Source organism: Mesitornis unicolor, unplaced genomic scaffold, assembly GCF_000695765.1.
Source record: "Mesitornis unicolor isolate BGI_N332 unplaced genomic scaffold, ASM69576v1 scaffold25169, whole genome shotgun sequence".
NCBI lineage: Eukaryota > Metazoa > Chordata > Aves > Mesitornithiformes > Mesitornithidae > Mesitornis > Mesitornis unicolor.
In genome coordinates, this window is record NW_010205574.1 from 1 (window position 1) to 11,079 (window position 11,079).

Genomic DNA, 11,079 nt, shown 5'->3' on the forward strand with positions numbered 1-11,079 from the left:
GACGCGCAGCGGCGGCGAGAGAGGGGGCGGTCACCCAGGCAGGTCCCGCCGCCGATGTTTGAGGGCCGCTGCTTGAGCCTTTGCTCCTCAGGCAGCGCCCGGCGAAGATTTGGCTTGGGCTGCGTTGCCAGTGGAGTGGGCCAGGCCTGAGGCACGTTACACCTGCCTGCAAGGGAAGGGACGCGCAGCGGCGGCGAGAGAGGGGGCGGTCACCCAGGCAGGTCCCGCCGCCGATGTTTGAGGGCCGCTGCTTGAGCCTTTGCTCCTCAGGCAGCGCCCGGCGAAGATTTGGCTTGGGCTGCGTTGCCAGTGGAGTGGGCCAGGCCTGAGGCACGTTACACCTGCCTGCAAGGGAAGGAAGGAGCCTGCAGCGCCCAGGGCGTGCGCGCCCTTTTTCAGCCTGCGCTATGGCTGATGTCTGATACAGTGACACATAACACCCACAGACACTGAGCCTAATGCATTTTTTTGGTAGATCTATAGATGAAGATATTAAACAAAATGCAGTTAAGTAGTTTCTCATGGTTTACAACACGTGAGCATCAGGGATGGGATTAGTTGTCACCAGCGCTTGGCTTTTCCTACCATGTTCAACCTTAAGCACCATTACATCCTGATGAAGGGGAACATGGGTAAATCGTGCATTATGGCAGTGGTCAGTTTGCTCTCAAGCTGCCCAAACTCGAATTCCACAGTCTTGGGGTCATTTTGAGTATCTGCACGCTGTGGTTTCGGGGGAGGACTCTTCTCTGCTGCTTCCAGGCTGTACGTCCCTTTGTTTCAGAGCCGCCTTTCAGCTTCCCCGCCATTCAGCCATCCTTTAGAGATTGCTTAGGCTGCGCTAATTATCTCCTATTTTCTTCTTCTTTATCTTCAGATTTGCCAAACATTTAAATGTGTATACACCATCAGCACATTTTAAACAGAATCTTAAGATGCCATAATAGGTGCATTTGGTCCTGCCACATATCCAGCCAATGCAGGATTTTGTTTCTGAAGAAGACTAGAAACAGATGTGTAAGGAAAACAATAAAAAGGCAAAAATGTGATGATACTTCACCAGTATATGCTGAACATATATATGGTGATTTTCAGGTTAAGGTCTTCCCGGTCTAGGATCGACATGTAACAACAAATTATTATTTCTGTTCAGTTTCCATTCTATCATTTTTTTCCCACTTGATTTCAGCATGGCGTCTTCATAGCCTTTCCTCAGTAGTGGGTAGCAATAGAGATGCTAAATAATCGTTTTCTTATCTCCTTTTCTCTTTGTTTCCCTTAAACAGGAGTAGATAGTATGTGCTTGTAATGAAAGCTAATCCTTCTCCTTAGCCTTGAGGCTTTGATGGTGTGTGCTATTCTTCTGCCTATCAGAGTAATGGAGTTAGCAAGCACTAAATATGATATGGTGGCCAGATTAGTAAATATGTTTGTATCTTGACAGGAAGCCTTAATGTTGGAAGGCATGTCGCTGATCCATATTGCCAAGAACAGAGGCTGCACATTTTTAGGAAGTCTTAAAGGGGAAAAAAGCAAAATACATATTGTCACTATTCATCCAAATGATCTTGCTGCTGTTCTGCATGACCAGAAAAGCTTAAATAGCAATACTGGAAAAAGAAATAAGGAAGCTCTAGTTTTTAACGTTATAGCCATGAGAGACTGCTCTTTCCACTCCATTTTGTATTCCCTACAGAAGTTCTTAATGAAGTAAATGGAGTTTGAAATTGCCATTCAGCACACCAGGGTTAACAGCAGCGCACCTTGCTTGGTATGTCCTCACTTGACAGTGTGGTAAATTTTATACTGCAAAATTATTAAAAACCTTTACAATTAAGTCTAAGCCTATATTTTTAAGTTTGCTTTTTCTAGGGTATGTCCTTCATTAAATGTTAGATTGAAATGCTTTGAACATATTTTGCAAAATACAGTACTCCCGGCTTGTGCTGTGTTCAATGATGCTTTTGTGATAAAATTTTCTTCTTGTAGCTGGTGCAGTGAATGGTGGCAGAGAGGTTTCACAGCTGAAAGCTGGGAAAGGGAGCTGAGGGATTTACAGTGCCTAGTTGTGGCAGAATGAATTGCGTTCCCACTGACTGGGCAGGTACCATTCGGGGTGGAGGAACACAGTTTTATTTGCCTGCATTCATTCAGAATGGCAAGATCCAAATGTACATTATTTAGGGCATTTATCATAGGAGGAAATGCCAGTTTCTTAAAACACAAGCAGACGGAGTGAATCAAAAGATGGGTGCTTTTACTGCTTAAAGGCTGTAAGGCTGAGAGCTGACTACAGGATTTTGAGGCTCATCAGAACAGCTCTACTTCAGTGCATTTTAAGCATCAGGCCAGCCTCTCATATTTTAAAGTGGTCCTGTTTCTTACCCAATTTCTCATGAATCCTGGAGTCCCTATAATGTTAGGAACATATAATGTTGTAATTTATCACTATTTCATTTGATGAACAGCTTGAGTCAAAGTTCCCCAAACATACCGGTAACAAAAGTTATTTGGCTTGTTTTGTTGGAGGTTTTTTAACTTTCTTATAGGAAATTCTCAGATTCACCCTTTTGATTTGTCACTGCACCTGCCGTGCTACTTCTCCTACTTTCAGCTGTGAAAAAATGTCTTTATTGTGCTGTTTCCTCACAAGCACTTTCTTAATACTCATTAAGAGAGAGCAAAGTTGTCCAACCCCTGCACCAGGGAGGCACACAGTGTGTGTTGCTGCAGCATGGTGTCGTAATGCTTCCTTGTCAGTGACTCAGTAGGTAATTGCCAAGGACTGATCCTGTCATCAGAAGTTCAGAGCGAGAGAGGTCAGGTGAGTGGAATGTCAAGCGGTGTGGAGTGGTTGCCACAGGACTCCCAAAATGCTACCTTCTGCACATCCACCCACATGAATGCAAGTACACGTTACAGCAGCAGGACTTACGGCAAGCTAAAACACAAGATGCTGAGCAAAGAAATCCCTCACAAGGGTAATAGTGTTTGTGCTTGTCTTGTCTTTAACAGGGGAGGATGGACAGCAAGGGATATACAGCAGAACAGAGGCTATCCTTTTCTTATGCCTGTGCTCACCAGCTAGTATGATGGGTGTTGAATTTTAGATGTTGTCTCAAGGCAATTTATTTAAGAATTCCAGCAATTGTTTTCCTATATTCTGTTTTCAAACTTGTTTATCCTTCCTTCACTGCTCAAACAGTGCCTTCCCCTCTGTCTGATTAGTCAGAACTTGTACTCACATACCCTGTGAATAGGTGCAGGTAGAGAAATAAATAGAGAATATATTTTGAATCATCCAGGATATTTTCTGTGCTTTGAGAAAAATAAATTTCATTGTCATCACTTACATGCTTACAAGTATTCACAACAAAAAGGTTTCTAAGATCCAGAAAAAAATCAAAAACTATTGGAAGGAAGCCATCTTCAGTCATCAGACTGTCACAAGCAATGCATAAACCACATCCTCGGAAGCTGCAAACACCCTATACTGGTGTTATGTTTCTGTTATCTTAGCAACGGCAAGTATGAACAGCAGGATATGTGTTCATGGTATGCACTCATTATTTCTCATGGTGACTGCAACAAACTGTTTGTTATGTATAACCTTTCACCTCCTTCAAAACCTGATTGTTACGATAAAATTTTAAAAAGCCAGGTAATAAAAAAAAAGGTATATGATGTACAAATAGGCATGTCACCAAACATTCAATTATTTTTAGTCTTCATTATCATAATTTCAGTGTTTCTGTAGCATTTAAAAATAGAAATGAAAACAAGTCTCTGTCTCCTGCGTCCCTTCCCAGTCCATAGGATAAATAGCTTGAGTCATCTGTAGGGTATCTGCATGGGTGAGGGAGTGGTGCCTTTGCGTAAAAAGAAATTGCTGAGAACAAGAAGATGGAAAAAATGAGCAGGCAGCTGCCTGTGATAATTCAGGGCTGACTCTGCAGCTCACGTTCCACTTGGGTACAACATATACCAACCCTTGATGCAACAGCAGCAACTTCTGTATCCACACAGCAAACCCTTGCTGGTACTCGCTTCATAAAACTGCAGAACTTAGTAACAGATGAAAAAGGTTTATGTTTCTTCCAATTTTTTAGAATGCAGAATTCTCCCTCTCTCAGGAAAAATGAAACCTCTTTCCTAGCCTTACCATCTTTTGTTGAAGATCTACACATCTTGTACAGCCTCATTTCCTGCTTTTCGTCTCTTCATGCTTGCATAGGCCATAGCTGAGAAATGCTGGCCCAGCTAAGACTGCTTCTGCTCAGATTCTAGTCTTGCAGGTTTGCTGGAGAAAACAAACCAACAAAAGCAATATACATTAAATCCAGAGAGAGAAATCGTGCCATTTCATAGAGAAAGATAAAAGACTGACTTGAGAAGGAGCATTAGGCAGATTGTACAGTGAGAAGTGGGTGCTCTTTCATATTACCACTTGTGGACACAGACCTGCAAGCCGTTGAAAGAAGTCCTGACTCACCCATGTGAGTAACATCAACAAAACACGAGCTGTTACCTGCAGCAAAAATGGCACAGATTTGTCTTGATTTTCTCAAATCTCCAAAGACAGACACATGAGCAGAGAAAGGAGAGAGATCTGGCAGATGTACCAGTAGTTTATGAAACATTTTAATCAGAACTGTTCTTGTTTATGAGCATTTTTAAAAAAAACCTTTTTCTAAAGGATTGTAGCACTTCCAGAATAATTTGGACTTTTGGAATGAGCTAAAGTCTTTGGAGTGTAAAGACTGTCTTGAAAAATGAAGAGGGATGGAGGAGACGTGGGACAGGGTTCCTCACTGACAGAGCATGGGGAGAAGTCACAACACGCCATGCGGAAGGAAAAAGCAATAAACAGTTATTTGTACATCGCAAACCTGGTGATGGGAAACATGAACTTGAAGCAATGGAAGGGGGTACATCCCAGGGGAGTAGAAAGGCAGCAGGGGAGTATTACAAACAAATTGGATAAAGTGCTTTGGCGGGGACAGGTTTGTCATTATGGATTAGTATGAACCAGAAAGGAGAAACAGCAAGAGGAACAACACAATGTTGGTTTTGAATCCTCACAATGGGAGAAAGAAGAATCTTAGGGGAGATTGCAAGGCTGAGTTTGACTGTATTAGCATACTAAAAATATTAATAATCCATGATTTTTTCTTTGTATTTTACTGCGTTTCATGGGGTTCTTTTTGGCAAGTTCTTAGTGATGGGTTTGGTTTTTTTTTTATTTGTGTGTGGTTACGATACTGACCAATAAAAGCAGCATTGTTGCAGCTGACTCAAATATCACATACCTTTAAGAAGCTAGTAGTGAACTTGAGTGTACTTACAGGGACATGTGTAGTAATCAAGGAAATGACACAGTTGGTCAGAAATGTTTTTGGGGTTTTTTTGTAAAATATGAGAGTAGACTTCCAGGTCTCTACACTTTAGAAAAAAAATAAAATGGAGCAAATTATTTTAAAAAAATACTCACTGGAACATCAGTATAAAAATTTCAAATTTCAAAATGGCAGCTGCTTAGTGGAATGGTTTTAGATAAGAAGACAAGTTTCTTAACCTAGATGATATTCAGCTAGAACAAAGAGGACACATAATATTACTAAAAGCTGAAGCTTAATTGTTATTGCTAGCTACCCATCCATAAGCATTCATTCATTCAAAAAGGAGCATTCCTTAGAAAGAAAGTAGGTGCAAGCCACCTGCCTGAGCCAGCAGAGAAAGGAAGATTTGCAGGATGACAACGCACTATTTTCCACCCCTAATTGCATCCCATATTTCTGTGTATAAATCAGCACTGAAATGAAATTTGGTATCAAGATCTACCCCAAGTGCTTATGCTTCTTGTTATGAGCCACTATATATGATAAATAAAACAGCAATGCTACCAGGACCAGGGAATTTGTGAAGTTGGACACCAACAAGTAGGGATTAACAACTGCATCGGAAATAATGAGCCTTGACAGATCTGGGGTTAAATACTTTAAAATTAGATCCTGCTGAGAGCTGAATCTTGTTGCTTAGCAACGGCTGCATGGGATGCTGCTGTCACTCAGCGGATGCTTCTCTGGGGAGTTAATATTATGCTCACAGAAAATGGGTTATGATTGGGTCAAGGTGACATCATGCAGCACGGCAGCATCCATTTTTTAAGGTAGCATACAACACGATCGCACTCAAGGTAATGCCCAGATTGGAGATTTAAGGAAACATCTTTTCTTTTGAAATTATTCAGAGCTCTGTCTACACCTTACCTGCCCCAAAGGAGGACTCACAGAGTCTGTGCAAAACAGCAGGTCATTGCAGCCAGCACACCATAGTCAAACTCAACAGGTAGATTTTTAATCTTTTCAAATTACTCAGACCCAAAAGAAAGGCAAAATATATGTAATTTGTGGAGGTCCAACTGTGTATTTGGAGCATGGATATATCCACCAGCAGTTCAGAAAACATGCACAAAGCTTATCAGAAAGAATAAAATGTACCCTTACTGAAAATTTAGTTTGCTGAGCTAAGTTTAGCATTTACAACAATTGGGAACCTGCTGGATCTTTGTAAGAACCCAATATAGCAAGTTAATTAATTCAAAAAAAGCCTTTGAGGCATGAAATCTATTTTTAAAAAAGTGATGCTGTGTAAAGGTTGATATAGGCACCTACAGAGATTTTTTCGGAACACCTGCCTGCCAACTGTGAAGCACATCAGTGCTTCTCAGATGGGTCTGACAGTGACCAACCTGCATCCCTAGGCATAAAAATACCTAAATGCTTAACTGCTATCAGCATCTTCAGGATGGATATAGAAATTATGCATTCAGTCCAATCCAGTGTGCTGCCCATTAGGGGCTGGAAACTCAAAATGCTATGAAAATGGAGATTACAGCAACCAGCAAAAGAGCAAAACACAGCTAAACATAGCTAGTTTTAAGAGACTGGATGTCCTTCTCCAAACATTGTAAGAGCACAGACAAGTACTTGGTTGCAGGTAGTCATCCTGATGACTCAAATGAACTGCGATAATGGCAACTGTAGCATCTCCTATTAAGACATGAGGCAAAGACACCTTTGATCTGTCCCCACTGTTGAAAAAAAACCAACCCTTCCCTGTAGATAACTGCAAAATGAGCTACACTGCAACATGCATTGATGAAATATGTATCACAGCTGATAGATCTTGTCCTTCTTCCTTTATTTGGTCAAGCTGTGCCACGAGGGAGCTCCTCATCACCAGGAAGGTTACCAAGAGCGATCACAAAGAGTCAGGATCAGGACAGGTATCATTAAATCAAGTTCCAGGTCACAAACTACCAACATTTTCTGCCAACTGGGGCCTCACTATATGAAAATGATGGGAAGAGTTAAAAAAAAAAAAAGAGACATGGCCACAGGAGTTGATAACAGGATTAGTCGACTGCATGTGACCTTGGTAAATGCCATGACAAGCCTAGGACATACCAGGCAAGAGTGGTGCTGCAAAGTCAGGCAAGGTATTCAGGCCAGGTTACTAAAAAGTACCAGCACTCCATAAGTGCCTGTAGCTCTTCTCATGCACGTGCCAGCACGCTGAATTCAAACTGCTGTACAGAAAAGAGGTTAAGAGGAGTAAAGATCATGTCTTCCAAATGGAAACCAAATAATCTTTGTTTATTTAATAAATCAAGAACCTAAGGAGGGAAATTATTGCTTTTGTACTGATGCAATAGGTTAAACACTCTGATGTTTAATGAAGAGCTGTTTAAACTAACATTGGCAGAGGGTAGTTATTAGTCTTACGTTGGTTGTAACTGGGTTATAACTCTAAGAGCAGGTAGCTTTCAGGAGAGACTTCTGGAAGAAAAGGGGAAGCAAGAAACCCAATGGATATGGAAACCAAAAATTTGAGGAGAGGCGATACTGCTTTGCTCTCTCAGGTGCAAGAACAATTCTCACACATGAATACAGGGAATACTATCCAGCAACCTTCCTATGACATTTCCCAGCATGGACACTAATACTCACATGTGATTACCTCTAAGCATGCCAGATGTTCACAGCTACAGGTATTTACTCAGACTACTCAAACTGAGAACACTTACAGGTATCTGGAAGTTGAAGATCTCTGCAAGTATAACCATATTCTGTGTCAAATTTAGACAGCCATTTTTGCAAAATAAATCTAACCTAGCAAGTATTTCCTCAACAAATGTCCTTAAAATACAGCTGGTATAAGTGGGTAATTGCTTCAGTTAATGCTTTATTTTGAGAGCTGTGGCTCCATACAGAGGGTAATTTCCAGCAAAGTCGTAACAGAGGAAAACACTCTTGGGAAATTTAGCAACAAACTCGAGGCTCTCTTAGCACAATATAGTGAATAACAATTAGTAAGATATCATTAACGTACAATACATAGCTGTGATTTTGTCCAAACTAATTAGAGCAGCTGTTCTCTTATCAGTATATTAAGATGAACACTAAATCAAAGGTATTAATAGGGTATGTATAGTCTGTAATTTCTGATTTAAATGTTATTTGATATGGTGATGAAGCAAGTCTTTGTGAAAATCTACAGTATCACTTCAAGTATTGCAAAAGCAACTGGATTTCCACTAGATCCTAGAAAGCAAACTTAAGTCAGTGATAGTGGTAGGTTAAAAAAAAATAAAAACAGAAGAGGTGGACTAATGTCTGCTTTTAAGAGAGAAGCATCATGTCACATCCTGTTTCCCCTCTTCTGGTACTTCTGCCCCTCAGGCACTGCAAGGGTGCACGTACATGCGTGCGTGCGTGCGTATGTATGTGTGTATGTGCACACTCAGGGGAAAGCTGAGGAAAGTGGGATGGAGAATCTTTCGTTCCTGCTCTTGAAGAGGGAGGTGTTCCCACCATAAGGCCCTATCTATAAAGGCCCAACAGATGTCATAGATCATATCTAAAGAAAGCAAACACTGGAAAAACACCAAACAAGATCTATGCAGCTTTATCCAAGAATATATTTTTTTAATTACCTGTCCTGTATTACTGATACAGAACTATAAATAATCATAGACGTTTCATGATAAAAATATTTGAGTTACTTGTTTAAACAAATGCTTTGCACAGGAGGGCAATAGGTATGCAGTAGTATTTCAGCAATTTCCAAGATATCAAAACATGCCTCAACTTTCACGTTAAAGGATGAAATCTTTGCCTTAGTAAGATGCTCTTCAAATATTGCAGGCCAGCTATGGATGAACCTGACTGTAAGCAAATCCTAGTATGGACTGATAGGGTTCTGTTACCGTACCAATGACTTAAACATGCACGCAACACTCGTAACCAAGCCAAAATCTACAATGACACATTTGGCTTTTAACGCTAGCCTAGTCTTGTGGAAGAGATTTAAATGGTTAGGTAGGGGACTTGGATCACCATCTAAGTCCAGGATCTGTAGATAAAGAGAGAACACCACTTTCCGTTTGCAATGCTGTTTATTTTAGAAAAGCCCCTTTGATCATCTGAATGAAAAATGTGGGCAGAAAAGTCACAAATGTTATAAAACAAAGTTTATTCTGCAATATTTTGTCATAATGAATTGCATCTCTTTGGTAAAAATAAACTTTATAAACATTTTAATTAACAGAGATTAGCATACAAAAAACTAAACTTCTGTAAATCGTCTTTAAAACAGATAAAGGACTAAACTGGAGGAAAAAGGGTTAGAATTGGTCACCTACTGGCAAAATTATTCTAAACAAACCCAAGGACATTGCTTATGCTACATTAGAAACAAGCTAATGGGAACTGTTTAAAAACAACTCTGGTTCATTTGATCAGAAAGCATTCTTACAATTCACTTTTAAATAAATAATAGTTACAATGAATTGGCAGTCATAAAATGTTTAATATCACTATATGGCAGTAACATAATACTTTTAATTATGCACTTTTTAGTTTGAAGAAATGTACATTTATAAAACAGATCTGATAATGGCACTGGCAGTTAGGTGTGAAGAATGTGCTTTACCACGTAATGGCAGCTGCAACATTTTAAATATTCTATCTTTTATTTTCAATAAATATTTTGACTACACCATTATTAACGTGTACGAGTGTACTTTGCTTTAACCAAAGCTTGTACTTACTATTCAGGCTGATGAAAAGTTGCAAGCCATGCAACTTCCATTTTACAGTCGGATTTCAAAATGTTTGACGTGACTTTTGCAAAAGCAGTAATTTAGTCTGGGAATCTAAAGGGCCAATACAGGTTCATACAGTATTCACATCAGATTTATCCTGAACAGAGCAGCCTCTCTTGTACATGAGTCTCATACACTTCTTCACTGCATTTAAAGAACTGAATGTGGATCATTAATACTTTCCTTGCCAAAATATATCCGAGTCAACCATTGGCATGAACATTTTACAACATGTCACTAAAAATAACCCAAAACCCAACAACCAAAATAACTTTTCATTATACTCCATTTATACTATATACACCAGAGCCTCTAACCGAGGTGGCAAACAAACCCAAACCCAGTGCTAGTTACGTAGGCAAAAGGAAGAGCAGCTGTTCTCCCACTACCAAGAGGGGTGCTCCACAACTGAGCTGGCTGGCCTGCCAAAATGTGCGGGCAGAAGAGGGGGACGATGTGGTGGAACAGCTCAGGGACACCAATCAGCTGCCCTCTCTTTCACAGAGGGGAGAGGGAAGATGGCAAAGCGTAGAGATCACAGCCCCACTTCTCCCCTTCCACAGTTCCATTTCTCCCAGACTTAAAGCTGTAAGGATGGATGCAGCTTTCACTGTTACCTTCCGATTAGTATGGTTTTATTGCTTGTTGCATATGGTAATTAAATGCATGGTTAGCATCCCAGCCCCATCCCTTCAGAAATGCTGAAGTTGTTATCACCAACTTCAGAGTTAACAGCCACACAGCCATACTTCTAGTAAGTTTTAATCTTTTCAAATTTTATCTGAGGCAAAAAAATAATTTGGAACCAAACCAAACCACAAAGCCAACTGTGACTGCAGTTTCCAGAATACTTGGACCTTGATCCAGCTTCCAGTGGAAGCTACAGAAAAGCTGCAACCACCTTCACCAGG